A 7,399-nucleotide genomic window follows, 5' to 3' on the forward strand; every position below is an offset into this window, starting at 1 on the left:
ACTTAGACAGATGAGATAGGAAAGCATGAGATTTCTTTATTTATAATTCCTTTATATTTTTATTACTTGATTTGATTGAAGTAGGTTGGAAAATTAAAAATATGTAGACATTTTCAAACTTGTGTCTGGATGAAAACATTAAATAGGTAAATTTAATTCTTTAGTGGGCAATAAAATTTATGATTTATTTAAGGAATAATAGGTAGGTTTGCATTTCGGCATCAGCAGTATAAAAAAAATATTCATATCCTACAAGAGAATCAGATCGAATATGATAATGAGCAGAGTGTTTTGTATACCACAAATTAATTCTAAACGCTATGTCAAAATGTCTATTCAATGTGAACAGAAAACGGCACCAAAAAAAGTAATCCTTAAATTCAATAGAGAATCAGAAAAAGGAAATGAAATAAAATACGGCTTATTCGACGCATTTGTCGAGTTAGCGCATGCACACCGGGCGGGCGCCGACAAAGGCCAAATAACGAATAAAAAACGTTCTAATTTCAAACCGGTCACCCCTCCCGGCGCACGCGCATCCCTAGCAGTTATGCTTTATGCTGAAGAGGTCATTCGCAGCTTGCACAATAACGCATGAGGGGAAACTAATAACAGGACGTATGATTTGGTTCTAAATTTGCGAGGTGATCTTATGAACGTATCATTTGTAGACCTCGTGTAGAGTCTGTGCGGAAAGAGAAGAGTCGTGGGATTTGAGGGCGCGCCAGTGCTATTTTATGATTTTTGCTATGCTGACAACACTGGTCACGTGATTATAGTACGACACTAAAGGTCATGATACTTGAATCCCTTTTGTTCCGGTTTTTTACCACGGCTTACTAAACGGAGCCTGGTGGTGGTGTCGGCTCGTCAACTCAATCCCCTGATTTAGCGCAGGCACTAGTTTTCTTTTTAAAACACACTTGTTTTTATGTCTCAGATACTAAAAAGTGAGTGCGATTGACAAAACTGCTAAAAGTGCTAAAACTAGTTAAGAATCTGCCCAATACAACTGTAATTTTAGTACCAAACAAGATAGAGTCTCATTTATGTCTGCCTAATCTGTGCAGTCCAACAGTTATTAAAACCGGGTAGATCGGGTAGAAATTGGGCAATAGAACTGTAATTTTATCTGGGATATATTTCACCCATTGTAAACTTGACTTGTAATGTATGTGTACATTATTAATAATAAATATGGATATTTGTCAGTTATTTTATATTATGAAATAAATAAATCTAAATCTAAATCTATGGATAAAAATAGTGCATAAGTAGGTAGGCCTTATTGGGATATGTCCGGTTCTCTCATCTCACGATGTTTTACTTCACCGCAAAGTCACTGCTAAATATGAAATATAATTTCGTAACTAACAGAACCTACAAATAAAGAAATATTTAATTAGAAAAAGTTTTATTCTTTGTAATCGAAGTCTGAATTAAAATATTCAATGTCACTTATGTTTGAGCTAGCTTCAGAACAACCAGCTATCTTCATCTGAACTGGATGTGCTTGAATCCGGCACGTAGATTACGAATTCTTGCATATCACCTACTTAGCGGTCTTTTATTCGAGATACCGTAGGTACTTTTACATAATCCTGAAAAAAAAAATACATATAAATATGCATAAAATGGCAAGTATCAAGACTATTTGTCAGTTATTTTAAAGACCATGTATGACCTGCATATTTATGAAAATTAATATATTTTGAATGAATATACTTACCGATTACGACAAGTTACTTAGGGGGCTTATTAAATAGGTAATTATTTAATATTAAATACAACATCAATACCCGCGAATAGCGGAAACACGTTCCACGACTTTTTGTAAGTTGATAGTCGGCTTTTAGCCGTTTTCTTCCCGCTGACAAAACCGAACAATGTTAAATATAATTTTCCTTGTGGTTTTATGTACGGATTTATCGTGTTTTGAAAATATTTTATACATAAAACTTGCGATTTTTGTTAATAAATATACAATGACAGAAGTTTGTTTACTTTTTACATGACAAGGTGTCAAAGGTTTGATTGCCATATAAAATTTAAAATGTTAGTTCCCGTTTCTGCCACGACTCTTCTCTTTCCGCACAGACTCTATCTATTAATATTATTCCTTTACAACTGGAAAATGTTATTACAAATATTTTTTTTTTTTAAGCAATTGTACATACATTGTAGCAGCTTTATCTTTGTAAAAGCGGTCGTCCACTATCCTACTTATTATACCTCTAATAATATAGTTAAATAATGAACTGCATGAAAGTAATGATCCGGCACAATCGGTACTCGTATAATCAGGATCGTGCAAATTTTTAAAATAATTACTAGGCACTGTGAAGTTTGCTTTACAAGTACCTTAAGCTCCCAACCATTAAGTTCCGCCATTTTGAAAAAAAAAAACCTGAAGCTGATTCGACAATCGATAACGAACAAAAACAATCTATAATAGAGATGTTCGCTTTGTCAATAAAAGTCGGATTTACTTCATTTTGCAAGTCGTTAAAGATAGTTTTAATTATACAAGTATTGTACAAGGTTTTCATAAATGAAAGTATTTAAGTACATACAATAAATAATTGAAATGCAAAAAGCTCTAAAAAGGTGTAATTATGTATCACACGCTGTAACTCAGACTAAATTATGATACTAAATATGCTAATGTAAAAACCTCCGGTATTAAGTTGAAACTTCAAAGCTAAGAGGTCGACAGCATTCCTCGGTTTAATTTACACAATCTTATCAAAATCCGTTGATTGGTCCCTAGTAAGGCAAATTACTTTAAGACATAAAATTTCCAAATGTGACGGAGTTATTGGGACATTCGATTTACATTTTGAAAGGACTCAAAGTCAGCCCGTCGAGATTAAAAGATAATGGCGTCAAGTCGTATCGAAATAAAGGGAATGACAAGGCTAATGGAGCGGTCCTCGCTGCAGCGTTTCTCTTTAATTAACCGTATCTGTTAATTGCCAGACTGGTCACCGATCAGAACCCGTAGTATGAATATTACGTAGCCTTAATACTACATTAGTATGTAAATAATAGAATCATAAATTCGAAGAAATTGTATATTCAAGATTTCAACATTGTTAAATGATAATTGTGAATATTCAAATTAAATATTCTTCAAAGAACAGTAAAGATTGCAGTCTACAGCAATAAACGACATCCGAAATGATACAGAATCCGAATTCATCCTGTCTCTGACTGAATGATTATGCGACAATGTAAATATCAAATTGTTACACAAATAGTTTACATTTTGTTCGAATTGTAGTATTAAGGAAATTCAGTGCATATGTAATCAGTGTGGAAAAAGTAGTAGCCACACGGATGTCGTCTATGCGCTACGTGCCTATACTAGCAATTGAGAAAACTTGCCCAATATACATGGAGCTTCCGAGTCACAAAGAGTACCTTATTGAGATCCTATCCATGTATCTAATAAGAGGGGTGAGGGAGGTCAAGTAAAACTAGTTCAGCTTAATATTTTATAACCCGTGCTACGCTGTTGGGTCTATAAAATGAACCAAACTTTGCATAAGTAAATAGTAACTGAGTAAGCAGAAACAGTTTTCTAACCTTGTTCGATTCTAGCTTTTTGAAACGCATTCATTTAAACGTGACCAGCCTATGATATTGGAATACTGTGTATTTTTCCTTCACTCTGTCCTTTGTGAAAATGGCTTTGTTAGTATGTTTCCCAGGATTGTGTTTCTGGGAACTGTTTGGTGGTCGTGTCAGTCGGTGTTTATCCGCAGTGTGGACAGTGTCTTCTGTTATAACATGCCACTTTAATAGATCACTCATATAATACGTAGAAATTTCAAATATGGTTTTCATGGAACGCATCAAGTGTTCTATTCTCTCACCGCTAAAACATATTGACATTCATTGTGTATAACGTAGCGGTCGCTCAAAAAGAACTAAAATGTGTAAAAACAGAATTCAATGAAGTATGCACCTAAATATTGGATTTATGTTTTAATAAGCTTTATAAACTTTACTCGTACTAACAAACAATGTAATAAAGTCTTGCAATTTTGTATTTAACTACATAGGTACTTTTATTGTGTGTTGTATATTGACATGCATTTAAACTTTTCAAGGATGCTTAACTTACACTACTTAATTCTAGGGTAGCTATTATAAAAAACCTCTCGATATTGGACCTCTATTTTAATTTGAAGCCAAGAGTTTGGAGGAAAATATATTAGGTAATAAAAGCTTCAAATATCTTTTTTTAAACTCGTTTGCACATTAAAATGCCCTATATAAAATGAGTTCGAAAATGTAAATATTTAATAAACTTGACTAAATTGATTGCTATTAAAAAAAATTTTTTTGAAACTTAGACACATCTTAAATTAAAAAAAATACAATTTAATGATAATTCTAAAAAATGTTGTAAATCAGTTTCAAATTCGGTTTCTTTCAAAACCCGATCCAACGTCTCGCTCGCTAGCCACCGGTATCTAAGCCCTCGCGTCGCCTATTGATTGATGAGCAGACAACTGCCGTGTTTTGCATTCAGCTATTTACGGGCATTTCCTCCGCTTAACCCGACTGTCGTGATTAATGGCTCCCGCTACCACCTATTACGCGGTAGAGATCGACTGATACTAAAAATGTTCATCGATACCGAATTTGGCTTCTGATCTAGAAGTTTGAAATTCATGGCTATTGTTTAATGTGGAACTTTCTGTTAGTTTTAAAAGCATAGGCATTTAAATATGTATGTAAATATGTAACATAAAATAGTGCAAAGTGTGAGTAAGTAATAAATATCAATTATTCCTACAACATTAAATTACAAAACCCATTCATATAGTTTTTTACATACTTAAAGGAAAATATATATAAGGTTATCAGGTTATCACTTTATAGTCTTAGTAAAAACCAAAACTGAAACCAGTAAGCTTTGTGCAGCTCTATTTTTGTCGCTGAATCGACTGGATGGATGTACGCTTCAGTTCAGACGTGGACAGCGATGTATTAAGCTCAATTGTGAAGCCAACTTAGAAGCTCTACTGACATAAAAGGCGAACACTCTGGCATATTATGTTGTGTCTTTTTAGGGTTCCGTAACCGAAAGCCACGCATGACCGTGTTTTTATTTAGTGAATAATTTTGGAACTAATTGCAATTTTTGGAACTACATACATAATTGCTCTGAAAGGCCAAATAAATATGCCCCGGGCCTTAACTTTTGAACCAGGCGTAAGTATATATGTACCTACAAATGTTATAAAATCAAAAAAATATTAACTTAATAAATGTCACGAAAATTATTTTGAATATATGCCATCAATGAGTTTCTTTTCATAACGTTTTTCTCTTATGCATTAAAACAACGTTTTACTTTTTCTCTAATATTATATCACAGAGTCACTGTAAGTATATGGTAGGTAATCTTAAAATTGACACCTACTTACAGAAAAATAAAGCAAGCATCATTTCTTGGTACAAATAAATTGAAATGTAAAATACTACGAACTAATAACAAAATTTGCGTAGATATGTGACATCTGACGCTTCAACAAGAACGCCTTCGCAGTAACTTCTTATATAAAAGCCGCAGGTCGGGTATAGAATAACAACCAAATGTTCTAAGAAATGGTTTCCAATTAAAGTTCCTCGCGATGTAGGCGCTCGGTAATTGCATCAATTTCATTTTACAATGCCGTTTGAGGTCATAATTACTTTACGAATTGCTCGCTTGGCGCGCAATATAGGTACCTAAGGTTTATAAATCAAACACACTTTTGATGTAAGTGGTAGTCGTTTGTGCCGCTAAGGCTGGCGCCTGCGCCCACGCATGGCCTAGCGCCGTGAAGATATGCAACCTGCTAATAGCTAACGTGATAATGCAATTGCAAATATACGGATTCTTGAACGAAAACGGACAAGTTGCGTGTCCATCTGTAACCCCATTAATTTATAAAGGCGTTAGGTTGTTTAAAGGCGAATGCCGGACGACTTGTGGGCGAAGTTAACCACAGAGTGGGAGCCCCACGTGTCTAACCGGGGAACTGGCGGGCCTCGTCGGCGATGGCGGGATAACCTGGACTCCTTGAGAGGCTGGCCAGATATAGCACCAAACAGAGACGAGTGGAAGAAAAGGGGGAGGCCTTTGTTCAGCAGTGGGACACAGTGGGCTCGGAATAATAATAATAATGTTAGGTATTTAAAAAACATAGGACACAGTGGGCTCGGAATAATAATAATAATGTTAGGTATTTAAAAAACCGATTAAATCAATCAATATTCAAATCCAATATTCAATCGATTTATCCAATGAATCTTGCAGTAGCGCTGACAAATAAGCGATACGTTACCAATATTTTTTATTATCTACCCACCATAATTAGCAGATTCAAGAATAGACCTTCATATTAATATTCCATACATTATTAAATCTTGTACATTCTCGTCGGTATATTTAAAGGCGTTAATAATGGGTGTTAAGCATTTCATGTAGCCTTTTTGCTCGCCCGCCATTTAATAATAATAACGCATCGAGCCGAGCGGCGAGGTGCGTGGGTCCGCCAAAGTTTTAATACGAGCTTTTCAAGCTCCAACTGTGAGCGAACGCTAATTTTCGATATTTAAGACACGATGACGTAAATATTACTTGAGAAGTTATAAACGCAACATTTTATATTAAAGATGGTCTATCTATTCATTCATTAGAATGTTGCTATTTTACATAAACTGTAACTAAGTAATCGAATTTAAACTGTTGTGAGACATACTAACACTGAATAATTTTACGGTTTAGACTCACTTGTTTTTAGTCACTCGCGCAACATGTTTCGGGACATGTTTTGGCTCTCCGAAACATGTCGCACGAGTGACTAAAAACAAGTGACGGCGCGATTCGGGAAATGATTTAGGGATTCACTAGATATGAAATAGTAAAGATATGTGACGTTCCACGGCAAAACCGTAAAATTTAGTCTAAACCGTTAGTCTAAACCGTAAAATTATTCAATGTAAACTAACTGTGTGTATTACCTAATACTCATTATGATATATAGTACAATTATACACGTATATTATTTCCAGCAGAAGTTTAGTACCTTCATCTTAAATTAACATTAGTCTACTTAAGTTTATAATGAAAGAAATATTTAACACCGAAGAATAAAAAAATGAAATACTTACATTATAATTGCCATAGCAATGCTGATGATGTTTTGTGCAATACAATTGGTCGAATTTTGATTTGTTAGTTCCATTTATAATTCAACATAATTCATGAACGATCAGTCTTAAAAGTTATATAAAGCGTAAGCGAAATAAAAAACAGCAAATTTTATAACTACCTACCTACAAAAGAATAGTGAAACAGTAAACTGAGTAAGGCAGACTGTTACAACCTTCACAACTT

This window comes from Cydia fagiglandana, chromosome 2, assembly GCF_963556715.1.
Source record: "Cydia fagiglandana chromosome 2, ilCydFagi1.1, whole genome shotgun sequence".
NCBI classification, from domain to species: Eukaryota; Metazoa; Arthropoda; class Insecta; order Lepidoptera; family Tortricidae; genus Cydia; species Cydia fagiglandana.